The sequence below is a fragment of the Rhynchophorus ferrugineus genome, unplaced genomic scaffold, assembly GCF_030347505.1.
Source record: "Rhynchophorus ferrugineus isolate W39M unplaced genomic scaffold, kcgeb_rfMv2 rfM4, whole genome shotgun sequence".
Classification (NCBI taxonomy): Eukaryota; Metazoa; Arthropoda; class Insecta; order Coleoptera; family Curculionidae; genus Rhynchophorus; species Rhynchophorus ferrugineus.
In genome coordinates, this window is record NW_027472583.1 from 57,762,733 (window position 1) to 57,781,989 (window position 19,257).

Consider the following 19,257-nt stretch of genomic DNA (forward strand, 5'->3'; position numbering starts at 1 on the left):
AATATTGAGTTAGTGCTTTGTTAAGACATGCATTTACTAATGAAACATGATATGAACCAGAAGCCAATACGACTAAGATTTACAGAATAATCTTAATAACCTTTAGTATTACCTCTAGCACAATAACCAAGGACACTTTTTCGTAGCTGTTCAATAGGCATCAAATTAAATTAAAAGCAGATTTCGAAAATCTAAATAACTTGAAGGCAAAAAGAATAATCGATTATTATTATTCTCGAATTTTTTTAAGTAAGTTGAATAGAAATTTTCATAAATATTGTGTTTTTATTTCACAGCTATATATATATATACCTTCCGATATAGAGGTAACATTAATTTGTCCTCTCTACAAAATATTAAAAATATTTCTTTACATGAACATAGTATTCCTAATCATTTTTTATGTAAACTTGCCATAACTCTTCGATCTCTTTAATAGTTCTAATAATACAAAAATAACTGATTGTTGAATTAACAAAAATTGTAATAATACATATTATACAAAAATTTTAGACCTAGAAATTCTTCTTATATACAAGCTGTAATCTGAAAATACTAAAAAAAAATTATTTGAAAGACTTAAAAACAAGTTTTAACAACCTATTATTGTTGAATTATACCCTTTACTGTGATATGAAAGAAACATGATTACTTTGTTAAATTGGGGTCAAATATCGTCCATTAGTATTTTAAAATACAGAAAGAGTAAATCATAAAAAAGGTTTAGAACTTCAAAATGATCTTTTAAAAATTAAACTCAAATAATTATATAAAGTATTATTTATTAAATAAATTCCAAGCATGAAAAGTACAAATTAAAACAACACCAGTCGGAATATCGCAAGGCTAAAAGGAAAATAACGAATAGCCTGCAACTGAGTCAGAGCTACATTCTTACCATGGTTTCAGTCGACCCTTTTACATTTCATGACGTAAATACCTCAAGATGCTTCCCACATTCTCAATCCTCAGCTAACTTCAAATAAAATAAATAGAGAGGAAGCTTACATTTCATTTACTTGACACCCCCTCTTTAGGGAATGTTTAGAAATATCTTTAAACTGCTTTTGTATAAATAAATTATTTGCATTTGTTTATTTTTGGATTTATCAAGATTTAGAATGATCTACAATTTTTTAAATGTACTAATTTCTTCTAAAAATCAACTAATACAATTTTATTATAATTTATTTATTACATTGTTTACATTACTTTAAATCAAGGTATATATCTAAGAGGACTCATCAGTCTTATTAATACATCTGTTTCTAATAATACTTAGGTATTATCACTGCTGTTTTTAATTAAATGCACCTCACTACACTACACTACACAAAATCAAATGGTTTGGTTCTTTTGAGTCCATGTCCTGTTTTAATGTTATGTAAAAGTTGTATTACTTCTATATTGACATGAGAGTGGAGTCTAGCCTGAAGGTCTCGGTGTAAATAATCAGTCAATAATCAGTCCTATAGTATCTGGGTGCACATACACTACTTCGCAGTACTTAGTTCTGGAAATTTTTTATTGTATTTATGCTATTTTTAGCGGAACATCCACATAATTGAATTTTGTATGTCCATATGGGTTTACTTGTATAATAGTAATTTACTATACGCTTATAAATGTTATTTTATTTCAGTTAACCGATACTTTTTCCTATAATTGATGTAGTACTAATGAAAGGTTTTAGAAGATAACAGAAGCAATACCAAAATATAATACTAAAATTATTAGCGAGTTTTACCAGATTACATAGAGAGTTAAAATTGGATGAACCATCCATTGTCACATATCGACGCAAAAGCTTAGGTTTATTATGCTTGTTCATCTTCAAACACTGCTCCGAATCATCAACTCGTCATTGTTTTTGGTCAAAAGTAAACTCGCGCGGCATCCACTTTGTGCGGAGCTTTCTCATACCCAAATATTCGTGAATGATATAATGTACAAGTTCAGTTGATATCTTTAGAGTGTCTGCTATTTTATTCAATTTCAATTTACGGTCATACAAAATCATTTTCTGGATTTTTTAAATGTTTTCGTCGGTAGCAACCTTTTTTGGGCGTCCATTGCGTTCACCGTCTTCGGTGCTCATTTCACCACGTCTAAACTTAGCATACCAATCCTTAATGATTGATTTTCCTGGGCCACTGTCCGAAAACTCGGCATCGAGCCAAGTTCTTGCGTCAACTTAATTTTTTTTCTTCAAAGAGCAATATTTTATTAACACGCGAAATTCCTTTTTATCAATTTTTTTCACAATAATAAAAGCTTGGCTTCGCTCAGAATGATATGATTCACAAATTAATGATCCGACAGTTGTCAAATTTATGGAGACATCTTTAAGAGTTAGGGCTAACTAAAAAACCTATGGATTTATTTCTACTGGCGCCATCTATGTGTCAGGCCGGAGACTTTTCAATTGATCTGTTATAATTCAAACCTTATTTAAGGGAAAAAAGCGAGGATTGTAGCCCCTGTAGTCGCCGAGCTAAACGAGTGTGAAATGGGAGTTGTGAGAGTTCTGCGTGGAGGGGAATAGGGCTAAATGGAAGGGAGACGAAGAAATCATTTTTGATACAGTGATGCTTTTTAGTCGTAGCTTCTAGATTCCTATGATGGTGGAAGAAACTCACGATAAGGAGGGTAGAAGATCTCGAAGTGGCTCATGAGCGATGAAACAACCACCAAGTCTGCCACGGGGTATGGAGGTGTTTGTGCATATACGGGTATGGGTGTGCTTCGGATATCAGGAAAACTGTTCCTACAACCTGGATTTGGCGAAGAAAAGTCTGTGACTCTTCGTCAAATATTGAATGTGGGAGATATTGATAAAAGGGGCGTTGGAACTCCAATGTGGGAATTTTTAAAAGCTTGGAGAAGGTATGATGTAGAAGGTTCGGGGTGAGCGAGTTTAAGAAACAGTTTCTCCAAGTTCGAGCAATATAAGCTGCTTTGGGCTCGTCCACGACCTTTTTTATATATTTTCACTCACTCGTAATCATTCATTTTAAATTAGGATTATTTTCATTTCATGTTATGCCAAACTTGTGTTATAGAAACAACGTGTTATAGAAATGATATATTTATTGAATAAATATGAATAGATATATGGGAATATTCAGCCATGTATTAAAACATAAAATGGTTTTCCAATCTAATACGTTATACAAAATATCTTTAGGTGTTACTAATAATCATTATTACACACTTTTTGTCTGTATTTTAACATGACGTAACAATAAATCAAAGGGTATCTTAATTATGTATATGATATAAATTGAACGGCCTTTTTCTTCCGTCGTATAATAAAACCTTTCAGATATTCCTTCCGTGGACGAGACCACAAGCGAAAATGTCTCATTCCGATTTATTGCCTCGCCAATTGAACACCATAACCCTAAATCCGGCACCGCATAAAAACGCCATATAAATGCAGAACATGAGACCGCCGATGTTGATGTTATACGCGCCGTGATAGCAGGAACGATTGAATAGAAAATCGGGAAAATATTACTTTGACAAACCGAGAGTTTTTCGCATTTTTCGAAGTGATTTTTTTCGGTTGCCGTCGTAGTCTTCTTCTTGTTCGTGTTTTTTTCTTTTTGCTCGCGTAGATTTGTTGGCGCGAGATCCGAAGCGAAATTGCGTAAAACTAAATTGGCAATTTCGGACCGTCTTTCTGTGTCGTGGTGGTTATTTCGTCCCCCATAAAAGTTTTTAAGTGCGATTTCGTAAGTTTTTGCTATCGAGGTTTTGGAAAAGTATTAAGAATTTATTACGTTTGATGTGTTCGGTGTCAAATGTTAGGCATTAAAATCAATATTATAACTAAAGTCTTGATTTATTTATAACTAGATTATTTTTATGACATATTTCCCTGATACATTCACACCATTTTTCTCTGTATTCTTGCTTATCATGTTATATTTATCAGTCTTGATCCTTCATATGCTGTTGTAATAAAGTTTCAGTTATTTTCTTTCTATGTACTATTCCAATGATTCAATATTAATATCCTTGTTTATTTGTTTAATACCCTTCTAAAATATTTCATTTCTGTTGCTGATATCTTACTTTTATTTTAGAGATGATATGTAAATTGTAGTATATTTTCATTTGCTTATATTTACACCAAAGAACACATAATAATATAAGAAGTACCAAGGGCATTAAAACAATTAAACTATTAATTTACTTAGAGAAAAGGTGCCTTGTTGGACAGCGATAAAAAACAACACTTAATGATTTAAATCTATCCGAACATAAACCATGCAGCCTATGCCTAGACGTCTACTATACTTGATACAACACACATTCATAGTTTTTTCATTTACGGCCTTTATTTCAATTTCATTTCTATTTTAAGACACTTAGTTCTGGCTTTCCCATCACCATGATTTTTGTTTCGTTTTTATTCAATATCATTCCATATTCTCTTAACATGACCATCTAAGTAATATTTTTTGCCCTATAAATTGTCAGTATTACGTCATCCGTAAAAGCTCTTACAGACATTTCTATTTCTTCCATAGATTTACATCTTTTACAGCATTGTGTTTTATCTACTTAAAATGTGTTTATTATTTCATCCAATTTTCTTATATACAAGGTTGGGCTAAAACGAATTGTCTTATTTCTGCTCGAGGTTTGAAGAGAAATAGCATGTTGTCTACAAAGGCAGAATTTATATTTATCCTGTATAGCTTTTAAAATTATTTTTACAATTTTATTACTTACGTCATAGTGTTTCTACTTTTAGTTTTTTTAGAGATTAAACATAATCATATAATATATCTTAGATATTTTCAAAATATATAAAATTTCAGTCGTTCTGAACTCCGGTGGTGTGGTAGCAAAAGAACATCAAAAATGAAAAAAAGAGCATCTAAAAGAAGAAATAAATAACTGGAAAAATGCCACACGACAGGAAACAAGACTTGGATATTGAATAACCACATACCGAATTCTTCTACCCTACTAAAAACAGTTCCAGTAGAGTATAATAACAGAAAAGGTTTGCAAATATAGTAAAAGGCTAGCAGCAATAAAGTACACCTGGAAAAAGAAAATTAGATGCAATAAATAATATGCTCCAAAAATATTAGAAAAAGATGGATATAAAAATATATTTCGATGTTTAAAAACTAAAGATATTTACCTAAAATAGGAAGTTTACAAGCTGTACCATACCATGCACAAAAACAATAAGTGAATTTGTGATAACTAAAAAGAAAAATGACAAACCATAAATAAAATTATATACGAAACATGTAAGATGCAAGCAATTTATGTAAACATCAAAATCTCGATCGTACAAAATCTAAAATGTATAGTATTGTTGCAATAAACTACCTATCTGTATATCGACTAGAAATGAGAAGACTATCTTAGCTTGACTATATGATATATTATTGAGAGAGACTTAATGTTAAACGTACAAACAAAACATTCCAAAAAAAATTAAAAAAATTAAGGGAATTTCTAAATAACTTAACAGATGATCAAAATATTTTCCTTATAAGACAGTTAAAAATTGAATATAATCAAAAGAAAAGGGATAAGATCAAGTTAACCGCCCAATAACTCCGAAAAACATAGAATACTAAAGTACTAAAACAACTGGACAACACAGGAATTTTTGAACTAGTAAAATTAAATAAAAAATTGCCCTGTTTTAAACTTACGTGAAGGTGTATCAGTAGAAGTACATCCATCAAATGCTATACAACGGTAATAAGTCCAATAATTGATAATAATACCACTTAAGGAAGGAATATGCGAATTTATCACATGCGAATATATCTTTTAAGGAAACCAATGGTTGAAGATTTGAAGATAATCAAATACTAATTGAGGAAGTAGTAATTTATTCAAGATCATATAATTCAAGATCATATAATATATAATTTAGCTCAAATAATATCATACATATAAAATGATTTAATAAGATGATACAAGGATTTCTAGTTACAAATGGTTAAATTGTACGGAATAAATGGAGCCAAATAAATCTGGATTATGAACTTAAGAGGTGTTTGTTTCCATTCGAGTTTGGAATGAGCTTTATTCGCGCAACGAGATAATATAACGTGGTCACGAAAACAACTCGTTAGTCCTTTTCTCTTTCACTAAGTCTGTTTATTAACAATATAACATGGCAAGAGTGCCTAAATATAGAAACGGAGACTTACGTATTATCTTGTTTTGTACCGACTGCTAAAGGAATAATTATAAAAAATTATATATTCGTGGTTTAATATTTTGTAATATATTATAATTACATTTTAATTATATATTGTTTCTTTTGTTTAATTATAATAATTAAAAATGTAAAGAATTTTGTTTGTAGTATCAAAATTTTAGAGAGTAGGTAACGTATTGGTACTTTATATTAATCAAAGTTTAATATCGAACACTTTTCACATTACAAATTGAACACCAAATACTTTTAGTACATTATTGTAGTGCTGATTCGTGATATCTCAATATTCTGTTTTGATTTCAATGTTTTAAATGTTATGATTTTAATAAGGACTTTTTTAACAGACAATTTTTTTTATTATTTAATTAATATATTGTTACTAGTCGTTTCCGTCTAACCTACAATTTGTCTTTATGATAACTTAAATCTAGTTATATAACTAGTAGGACCCATCGGCCCTATCTCAGTCTCTGGTGAAATAATGTTTATACATGACTCTGCTGATTTTTTAATATATGCACCTCACTACACAACACTACACAAGATCAGATGGTTTGATTCTTTTGAGTCTGTATCCTGTTCTGGTGGTATCCAGTAGTTGCAATATTTCAATATTCGTGTGAGAATGGAGTCTTTCCTTATGGCCCCTTGCAATTCTTTTGATTTCTTGACTGACTGTATGGATCTGAAGGTCTCGATGTAGGTAATCAATCCGATAGTATTTGGGTGCACCCACAATACTTCTCAGGACTTTGTTCTGAAAAATTTCTATTTTATTTATGTTACTCTTCGCAGAACATCCCCATAATTGAACTCCGTATGTCCATATAGGTTTTAGTAATTGCTTAAATAATAGCAATTTATTATGCACTGATAACTGTGATTTTCTTCCAATTAGCCAGTATATTTTCCTACATTTCAATTCCAGTTCTTTTCTTTTCTTCCTTATATGTTCCTTCCAGCGAAGTTTTGCATCGAGGTTCATTCCAACATATTTAGCATTGTTACTATATGGAATGATAGTATTATTTAATATTACGGGTGCATATAAGGTCTGTTTATAGGTGAACAGCACATGTACAGATTTCATTTCATTAATTCTTATTTTCCAAGTTTGTGTCCAATTATTTATATTGTCACTTGCCTGTTGTAATTTTCGTGAAGCTTCTTCACTATTTTCTCCGACAGCTATAATCGCAGTATCATCAGCAAATGTAGCCATCGTAATATTTTCCGTTTATGGTATATCACAACTGTAGAGTAGATAATGTATTGTCCCCACTTCCCTTCCTTGTGGTACACCTGTTTTAGCTTGTTTTGTTGTAGAGTAAGCTTCTTCTTGTTTGACTCTAAAGATTCTGGTTGTAATGTATGATTTTAATAGTTCGGTGTGTTGTTTTGATAGCATTTTCTGCAGTTTATGAATAAGGCCTCCATGGCAAACCTTATCGAAAGCTTGTGCTACATCTGAAAATATAGCAGAGCATACTTATTCTGTGGACCTGGTTAATTGTTGAGTGCTTGTTAATAAACTCAAACTAGTGTGTTGGTATTAGGTTTTTTCTCTCTATGATCGGTTTTATTTTTTTTGAAACAGGAGTTTTTCAAAAACCTTAGATATTTCTGACAGCAGTGATATAGGTCTATAGGCTTTTATTTCGTTTGCTAACAGACAAATAGCTCAGAATTCAATCAATTAACAAATCAAAATCAATCAAAACGATAGAAAATTGCTACTATATGAACGCAAATCAAATATATGCATTGATCTGAATCATTGATTCACACCTTTGTAAGATTTGTAAAGTAAGCTCGAGTAGAAACTTGGTAGCCATCGTCCTCACCAGACATAGCGCCTTCTGTGCACCACTTGCTCTGATGGATAGACGGTTTGTTAACGCCTAAGAAGTGGTAAAATCGTCGAACCAGATCGAATCACTGCCAAACCAACAATATTCTTTCGAAGCAGTATCGCCATGTTATCACAAAAATAGTAAAAAGTTATAGAAAATTATGGAAAATGTTTTATAGTTAAATATATCAATATATATACAGTACCAGTATTTTTGACGAATGATTTTTAAAGTTAAATTATGTGAAAACTAAAATTATTTTCGTTAATTAGATAAATTTAGGGTCTTCTTAATGAATAAACTTTATGCTAGGATGTTACCATCAGAATACTTACTCGAATGTACAACATAGTATAATATCTGTTGTAAATCACACAAAAATAATGTCCAATACTAGCTCTGCACGTCATTTAGGATATATCATTTAAACTTACTATATTGAAAATGAATAATAAAACAAAGCTTCAACTATTGTTGTTTGTTCATTGTTGTGAAAGCCCCTATACTTAAAACATATTTTTATCAAATTGTAAATCGTCAAACTCAAAACTTTTATATTATACCAGTACGGTTAAAAAAATCAATTTAATGTGAAATAGTTTTGATTAGAAGGGTACAAACTTTCGGTTGAACCGGAAATCTACGCTAAACACAACATTAATATATAAAATGAGTAACTCCTAGTCAATCAACAACCGTCAAATATCAAAATGGTAATTCTACATGAAAATCTTATTTCAGCTCTAAAATGACTTATTATGCAACGAAAGTATACATAACAGAAGAAACTATAGAAAAACAGGTTCTAGTCTCAGTAAGCCAAATTGTTGGCACCAGCAAACTCACTTATTGACCAAAAAATGTTATCAAACACTATCAACTATTAAACCCTTATATCGTGGTTAGTATGATTAGAATCGAACAGGAGAAAATCTACTTTATAATAAAAGAAAATGTCGCGAATGTGTTATAAGTGAGTGTATTGGGACTAATTATTTACATAACATATGTGATGTGGCACTATTAGATACAGCCATATTTACTGTTGGAGATATTGGCGAGAAAGCAACCTGAAAATTGCAATAGTCCAGTTGAGATATATAGTCCACATTAAAAACAAAAAATTGCATTTAAAATATAAAAAATATATTGAGTAAGTGGAAGATAATTTCAATTCTAATACATTATATAATAATAAGTATATAATAGATTGATGTCTTAGCAGGTGTTGAAGCCTTGTTAAAATTATAGAACTTGGACTTGGACGTAATTGATGTAAGTTCTTTTAAATACAATAGATAAAATAGAGATAAATTCTTAGTTTTTACGTTATTGTAAATGAAATTTTAGCTTAGCCGACAGTAACTAGTAACAATATATTAACAAAAATTTTAATGTTTTTTATATAAAGCTATATTTTCAAACATTTCAATACACCGCTTTACAACATATATTTTCGAGCATATCTAGTAAGTAACGCATATATAAGTAACCATATATGTAGTGTATGTAGTGGTATGTATGCTACGAGCATTTATGCAAAGGCCAATATTAGAATTGGTTTTCGAATCTACAAAAGTTCATAAAAACAGTTTTTGAACCATTTTTATAAGACAGGACACCTAAGGAGCACCTGAAAATAATCAAGATTCACTACATCACACTACATAAAATTGAATAGAAGTAGAACAAGTGGTTAAAAAACATTGTGTTAATAAATATTAGTTAAATATAAATTAATTTTAGATGATAACATTATAATATTCGAATTACACTTTCTTCAAATGATGACCCAAATTTACGCCTAGCCTATTATAATATCAACATATCTGACAACAATTTGATATTTAGATAATCTATAAGGTGATATGGTTTGATCTTGACATACACATTCGTCAGGATATTCCGGAAAATTCTTGAGTGGCAATAGATCGTATAGAAAAAAATAGTATTACCGACAATATCTCATAATAAGGCTTAAAATCTCTTCAAGTTGTTCGAATGTTCAGAAAATAACTTTGATACTATTTCAGCAAATGTTTAAACACCCACAGACAAAAGCGAAGCCTTCACTGAAGCTCCAAATATGTGGAGGACCAGTTAACATGACTCACAAAAGCGATTTACTTTTATACCAATACATATTTTCCTCGTAAAAAATATATAGATCCAATTTTGGTTAATTCCAACAGTTCATCTCCTGTTACGTGCGTTCCGAAGCTCTTTGAAGTTTCTTTTTCGGAATTTTCGACACCGTTCTTTATATTTTTTTTGCTTTTCGGTCAGCAATTGAAACGAGCCATGCGTAAAATCAAATTGGCAATTTTCATTCAGAGATTTGGTGGCCGTTTCTTTCCCAAATCCCCCTTGATGTGTGTATGTGTATATATACATAAAGTGTTTCGTATATATTTATGAGTGTTCCCCTTTGGAAGTTTATCATTTCTCGTTAAGATTTGAATAAATATAGAGCGCTAAAGGATTTGTTTTATATGTTGTTATTTGTAGCTTAACGGATTTTTTTTTATTAATACTCATTTTTAATCACAACTAGTCTGCAATAAGATTAACGAAATTAATATTTCCCGAGTAAAATCTTAAAGCAAAGGTGTTTTACCGAGTTTGACCCACTGGCGTTTCCTCAGTTTTGTTCACTGTTGGTTACAATACACACAACACGCACTATGCTATGCTTTTAAGCTACTGTACTACACTAGCTCAAAATATTTGGTCCTATTAAATCTCACTTTTCCATTTTGGTCTAGCAGCTAGATAGCTTCGACTTTATCATGGTTATATTCTTCATGCTATCTTAACAACATTTCTTATCTGGTCTGCCACCATCTCCACTCCCAGGTCTCTGGGTAGATCTGTTTCTTACATACCAAAAGGCATTGACAATACCTCTTAGAACCTTATTGGGGGATATTTGTATAACTTTTTTGTTGCTTGTACAAGCACACCCACAAAGCTGTAAGCCGTATGTCTACACAGGCTTTGGTACCTGTTTGGATATCATCTACTTATTTCGAATTGATAGCTCAGAGTGTCTACCTAATAGCCAACATAATTTTTTATACTCAGTTCTTCTCTTTTCTTCTTAATGTGTTCTTTCCATCATAACTTTGCATCCAGGTTCATGTCTAGGTACTTAGCTATGTTTACAAATAGTGTAATACAATTGTTAATAATTATTGGCATTTGAATAGTATGTTTATTATTAAAATTTACATGCACTGATTTACTTTCTAATGCGCCAGATTTTCATCCATATATTGCTTATTCCCTCTTAGAGTTTTTTTATTAGCTTCTTGTTCCGTTTTTCCAACTGTCATGTAGTGTGTTCTGCTACTGGTATATCATAGGTATATAGGAGAAATAGCAGTGAACTCAGAACACTGCCTTGTGGTACAACAGCCTTTATTGACCTTAAATCCAAATATTGATCTTCGCATATAATGTAAAACACTCTTTCATTAATATAATTTTTTTAACAGCAAGTTGTATTGCTCGAGCAAAAATTGTTTAAGCTTGTTATGTTCGAGTCCCCTATGCCAGACCTTATCGAAGACCTGAACTACATCCAGGAATACTGTTCAGCATATATTCTTTTCTTGTAGTGCTTTTTCTAATTGATCAGTAAGTATATAGCATCTGGTCCACTGTTGAATGCTTTTCTCTAAAACCACACTGATGCAGTGCAATTGTGCATGTTTCTTCAATAATAGGATTAAGTCCTTTCAGAAGTACTTTTTTCAAAGAGTTTTAATATGACCGGTAACAAAGCTATCAGTTTATATGATGAAACCGCACCTACGGGTTTTCCGAGTTTGTAAATTATGATGATCTCCGCCACTTTCCAGCAAGTAGGTACATATTTTAATCTAATTGTTGCATTAAATATATATGCCAGATTTACTATTGCTTTTCTTGGCAAGGGTTTAAGAATTTTTCCTGTAATCAGATCATATCCAAGTGCTTATTTCGGGTTAATATTTGTTTTTATTCTTTTGTTATTTCTTTTGGTGTTACTGGTTCTCTCTCCTTGGAGGTTACTTCATTTATTTGAGGTAGTGTTTCAGATATTTATGTTTCATTTGATTGGAAAGCATTTTCCAAATGGTTGGCAAATAAAAGTATTTTTTTTAGACTGCTCCTCAGTGGCGTTGGTCTTTTTATTCCTTTACTGGTCTTTTACAGAGAAATGTCCTTCTCATATGTAAGCCCTTGAAGGTAAGGATTTATTGTTTCGTTTTTTATATTTTTTCGTTATTTTCTTTATTTTTCTTCTCAGGGTTTGTGTGATATTATTTAATCTATTTTAATTTGTTAGCATTTTATTATTTTACCATAATCTCAGTATGCTTTTCTCTGCTACGAGATTTCTTATTTGAGTTGGATAATAATTCATAGCAATTTTTGTTTTATTGGTCTCGTACTGTTCCATATCGTCTGTTGTATATCACTAACCAATTCCTCAAATTCTCTATCAAGTTCTTCTGTTGAAAGTGGTCATGAGTTCAATAGCTGTGATTGTGAATTCATTGACAAAGAACAGCCTGATGGAGCAAATGTCTTTGAAGATAATGCATTTCAAGATCTACTTGGCGAAAGCTCACCTCAGTCTCAAACAACAGTTAATAAATGAACTGTTTCCAAGCTTTCATTTTTTATTAATTCTTAGGCAGAAAAAATAGTTTTTGGTGACTGACCGGCGATTATAAGTGGATTTGTTATAAGTTGTTGCAAACAGTCTTCGATTATCCCATGAGACCTTGCTGTACAGTTGGGTGGGATTACCAAGTTGTAACGCATTACAAGCTGCTCAAACATAAAGAAACAGTTATTCCAGATGTCTACCGATGTTAATTGAACATATTGAGTTACGTGTTGTTGCATAACAGACAAATACAACAGACACAAAGTTATTATATTTTATAACAACGCTCGACTGGAGCTTGCATAGATAGCACTTTTAATTAACATTTATTGAGACTGACACAGCATAGCTTGGCTACAACATACTTTTGGAATAATGAATGATCATAGAACATGTACAGCACTTGATATGTTTATACGCTCAAATTCAAAAGAGCATATTGAAAAGGCAATAAGGAAATAAATTGTAAAAAAAACATAGACATTAGTATTGCTCCATTATTAATTTATATAGGATTGTGATATATCATACTCGGTTATAATGACTGAAATCTTGTTATATCGTCGGTTTTTCTTTTCTCTGATAAATTAAAACGACTTTATCTATCATATTAATTATTGAAATATATATAATGATTACATCCAAAACTACTTACAAATATGTCAACCTTCTGTAAGAGCTAGCCTAGGTATCTGGTAGGATTAGAGAGAGATATTAGTTGGTTAGTTATAAGAAGATTATGTTACATGAGCGATTTGGACTTAGTAAGTCCTTAAACATAACGTCCAGTAGCATTTTAAACATTAAAATTAATATAGGTATTGTATATGAATACATTCGGTTCATGCTAAAGGCCAATTTTATCTATAAATTGTACAAGAAAAAGCCATGTATACAGAAAAAGTTAAATATAATTAGTATAAAATGAAAAAGGCTACAGAAAATTCATCAAAAAGTTAACGCGCGTTGTATTAGCAATAATTAATATTATGTTTAATTTTGAGGCATCTTAATTATATCTTTTGTTATAATATCTCAATTTGTAGAGTCTCTCTTGATGTAAACATATTTTAATTACTGTTGTTACCACAACATCGTGTATTTCCAAGTAAATACAAAAAAAAATAATACGAGCGAAGATTTAGTTTTATACTTATACAAGCGCTCATACCTGAATGATTGGATTAATATATCTCAAAATAATTTCGATATTTTTTCTCAAAACAGTCCTGTGGAAAAATAAAAACCGTAGATCTATTGAACTAAATGCTACGGCTGATATAAATCCCGTATTTAGCCAAAATTTACTGAATGAAATCTGAAACATTATTTATTTTATTTGATGTCAGTAATGATGTTTTCAGAATATATATACTTGTTTTGGGATTTTGAAGATGATCATATTGATTGAAAATCTTTAAAATATGAAGACTAAATAAACCGAAACTGTTATGAAAGTAGTGGTAATTGGTGAAAGTAAGATTGTAAATACGGCGAAAGTGTTTTTGCAAATGTATCATAATTTCAATAGCTATCTCAGATATTGTATTTATTGGTTATTATTTTTCTAATTGCCATTTATTTAAGTAATATGTTAATGGTAAACCATTATTATTTTCGTTAAAGATATTCTAGTCTGAGGCGACTTTTCACACAGGACGTACTTATAAAGTCACCTGAAAATGTAAAAATAATATATATGAATTATAATAACCCTATTATTCATATTAAAAGCTCGAATTTATGACATCCCTGAATATTAAGTAACTTTAGCTTAACATATCGTTTTTATTAGATATTTTGAGTAATATTTTGTAATAAAATACGGGCCCGTTCGTTCTGCTGGACGTATTTTATTTTTCAAGAAAAAAATTCATCCGCTATAATAAAGTCGGAACGAAATTTCGGACAAAATCTGGACAAATTGAATATGAAGGCCTAAGAGTCTGGAAGGCCATAATCGAGCAGATATGCCCCAGGCCATTTTCAGTTGCTTATTGAAGATTTTATGTCTTTCAATCTCCCATCTATAATATCGGGGTACTTTTATGACTTGTTAAAGTTTATGTTTGCTTAATAAAATATTATTTCCTTTTAAATTTAATAACTTACTTTAATGACTATTCTTTTACAACCTCACATTATCAAATGTGTGATCAGATTGAAATCTTTTATTATAGTTAATGTAAGGTATTAATAGTTAATTAATAGTCAACTGCTAGTTAATCTATATGTTTAACAATTCCTGACACCTACCAACAGGCTAGTATCCTATGGGAAAATGATAATGCAAGATATCATAATAGTGAGAATAACTGCTCCTTGTGATATCCTAGTAGCTACAAAACAGACACTAACTCTCACTGCTCTATCCACCACGATAAAACAGATAATTTAATTTATTTTTTTTAGAACGAATATTGTCCAAAAACTAATAAAGCTTTTGGAAATATAAATTTCTTAATCACACATGTTTTACTTTATATTGTTTACATCTACACTTACACATAAATCAAATCTAAAATTTATAAAAATCATAAAATACGTCAATTGAAAAGTCCCCGGCCCACCATAGTAATATACATTTTTCTTGGAAAAATTAGTTTTATTACTTAACATAATTCCCTTCAAGGAAGATATACTAATTATAGCTAATTATGTCCTTCCTTTTTCAAGGTAATCAATGGAAATTATTACATGCGCATCCCAAAATACAGTCGCAATAACCTTGCCAGCCGACTGTTGCGTGTTCCCACGCTTCGGAGGGGGTTTATCTTGTGCAATTCACTCGGATGACTGTCGATTGGACTTCGGAGTGAAACGATGGAACCATGTTTCATCCATTGTCATATATCGACGCAAAATCTCTCGGGTTTATTACGCTTGATCATCTTCAAACACTGCTCTGAATCATCAACTCGTCGTTGTTTTTGGTCAAAAGTGAGTTCGCGCGGCACCCTCTTTGCACAGAGCTTTCTCATACCCAAATGTTCATGAATGATATGATGTACATATTCAGTTGATATTTTTAGACTATCTGCTATTTCATTCAATTTAAATTTACGGTCAATCGAAATAATTTTGCGGATTTTTTAATTTTTTCGTCTTTAACAACCTCTTTTGGCCTCCACTGCGTTCGCCGTCTTCGGTGTTAATTTCACCACATGTAAACTTAGCATACCAATCCTTGATGGCTTTTTATCGATTTTTTTTACAATAACAAAAGTTGCTTCACTCAAAATGCTATAATTCGCAAACTAATGATCCGACAATTGTCAAATTTATACACGCATATTTTGAGGGTTAGGGCTAACTAAAAAACATATGGGTTTGTAGGAATGTTCGTCTGGCCGGTCGAAAAGTGCGGCTGTCGATGCGATTGTTTGTCCGAACACTCACTACTATTTTCGGAAGGAATTTGCACGAGAACTAAAAACACTGATTGACGAAATACTTGTTTATTGCGATATTAAACGGTACACGTAATCGACAGAAGAATTGACAGGATATTAGGTTAACGTGAAGGAAGTACGGTAGCCCTATGGTACTAGTATTGTTACAAGGGAATAAAGAAAAGAAAAGAGAACGAGACGCCGTTGTGGTGGCCTTGTATAACCGGGAACCGCATGGTACCAATCCACCCAATATATATCGGGTTTTCCTGGATTGCATCTACTTCTTAACGTGGACTCCGAGCCACGATGCTCGGTATTAAGCCAGAAGACATCCGGTCTTACCCAACATGGTTACTGGCGTGACTGAGATTTAATTTCCTTGTCGGATTGTTTAATGTTGTCTTATGGGAAGTCACAATTACAAACAATCACAGTCATAAATTTACAACCATGCCAGAGCAGGATTAGATCCCAAGACTATTGCTATTATTAACAGTAAGACGACCGTCCTGTTACCTTGACAACTGTGTCAACCAAGGCCACATATTTACGTGTATATATCTTAATCAAAGTATTGAAGATTTCCAATACATTACAAGGGGCTGCAAAAGGTCGTCATCAACAATATACGAAAAGTGATCAAGCTCCTCCAACAATAAGTTACACTATTTATCAAACTCCATTTTAGAGAAAAACAAATATGAAATATATTGGATTGGTAGTACGGTGATCACAGAACTTATAGAGGTTGATAAGAAAAATAAAAGTGTAAGAGATGGTGTTCTTACTTAAATAATAAAAGGTACCAGTAAAATACAACGATATAATGATTTATCAAAATGTAAGAAGGAGAAGTTAAAGAAGCGATGGTGAATACAAAATATTCTTGCTGTTCATGTCTAGTTTTATTGCAAATACATTTTACACTTTTTCTCATAATATTGCATCAGAACACTGGCTCATTATTTTATGTAAGTTTTAAATGTAGCTAGTAATTTAGTATTTTTTGAAAGTGATTTTTGACATTTCAAATTTTTTATTAATCTATTATAACAGATTTATGTTATTTGTTATCTGGTCTCATTATTCTCTATTTGATATTGGTTTTTTTTAAATATTTCTTATTAAATATGTCTTATGTTAAATATGTCTTATGAAATTATATGTGTCTTCTTTTACCAAATAGAGGTTTACCTTGACTGGACCTACAGTTTAACGTGGGCCTGGAACCACGGTCTTCAGCATTAAGCCTAGCGACCGACGAGTGACCAGCTTGAACATCATCCCAGAACACATTCGATCTTACACAACCTGGTTACTGTCGTGACTGGAATCATTTTCCTTGTCCAATTTTGCGCTCGTGCCTAAATCAGTCACAAATATTAAACAATCACACAGATAAATTTACTGTCGCCTTTACCACTGCACCACCAAGTCGGCGTTTGATATTTGTGTAGGATCAACTCGATATGGTGTGTTATTAGTTGTTCAAAAAAGGTGAAACGGTCATAAAATTCCAATATCGAACTCAACTTAGGCTTTTTAGTCTGATAATAAAAGAAAAATGGGCGGTTTACTAATAAAGGGAACATCTTACCTTACCTTACTAGCGAGATTCTCGAGATATGCTTCTTCTTCACACGGTATATCTGACAATCACTTTCATTCTTTCGAATATATCAATTCAAGTTTCATCCGTTCCTTGATCGCATGAAATTTTATCAACTCGCAATCTGCAGATAGGTCAAAGTTGTAGACAATGATGGTTTTTGTGAAATAAAACTTTAAAATAAGAAAAATTAAATCGATTACTCGCTAGTACAATAAACGTAATTTGACTTAGCGTTGGTCATTACAAATTATTTAATATTTAACATTTTTAACAGAAGTTTTAACATGCTGATTTTGACGGTTTTCCTTGTAGACTTTCGTTTCACGTTTTTATTAGCATTTCCTTCATTTTGAAGCAGTATACAGTCGCGGAGCGTTTCTATCTCGATTTTCTTCAGTTGTGGGATTAAGCGCTCCGGAGAGCCGGAAAAGTGGCAGTTTTAGCCCGAGTTTTGCCTAATGAAAGGTGTAAATGACTGTTTAGTTTCAGTTGGAGCTTTCTCTAATTATTCTGAAAGCTTCTATTTCACTTATTTATAAGTTCTCGTTATTCAAGAGCAACTTTTCATTCTGGGAACGCATTGTAGTTTAGTTTTAGTAGCCGTTTAGGTTTTAATTCAGATAAAGAGGTCGAAAGAAAAAATATCCGATATTTACTGAGCTATAATATATAATATTGCTAAAATATATACATATTTTAAGTTACTTTATTATAGATGGCTGAACATTATTTTTATGTATATAATATATGAAAGGATTATAGTTTTATTGTAAAATAATTATTTTTGTTGTACAATTTTTCTGTTATATATAATAATCAAAAATCTATTTTCCTCAAAACTGACTACACTACTATACTATACTACACTACTATTACTACTATAACTACTATTACTACAAGTGGTACAAGTCTCCAGTGGTAACGCATTTAGATTAGTTTTGATGATGAAGTTAATTTAAGTATGAATTGGAAAATGCATTTCTATTATTGAGTTTATTTCTAATAACTAAGAGGCTTCTAGAAGAACAATGATGTTGTAATAATCTCGTTAGCTTGGAGAAAATGTGACAAAAACTCTTAAGTTAATTTAGTTTTGGTATTAGGAAATTGTATTTTAAATATAACAAGGTATAAAATCGGCGTTTGAGAATCCTAGTCCCTGTTTTTACAATATCAAAATATCCAATATATATATATATATATATATATATATATATATATATATATATATATATATATATATATATATATATATATATATATATATATATATATATATATATATATATATATATACAAAGTATTAAGTTGTACTTAATGTACTAGTAAATCCAAGTGGTACTATTTAACCAGATCTTTAAAAGAAATTTAAATGAAATGACAAGATGTCTTAAGATGATCGAACCGTTTAAAGCAAATGTAGAGTGGACCAAATATAAAAGCAGATCAAGCAGTAGCACATAAGACATCATGTAAATAATCTGGAAAAATACGTAAGTAAAATTGGAATCTTAAAAGGAAACACTTGG

General features: G+C 31.1%; 1 protein-coding gene across 1 annotated transcript in view; it reads left to right on the plus strand.

Moving 5' to 3' along the window:
- Window positions 1-19,257, plus strand: part of LOC143196091 (lachesin) — a 226,092-nt gene that overhangs the window by 63,548 nt on the left and 143,287 nt on the right. The gene's annotated exons all lie outside the window — the stretch shown is intronic.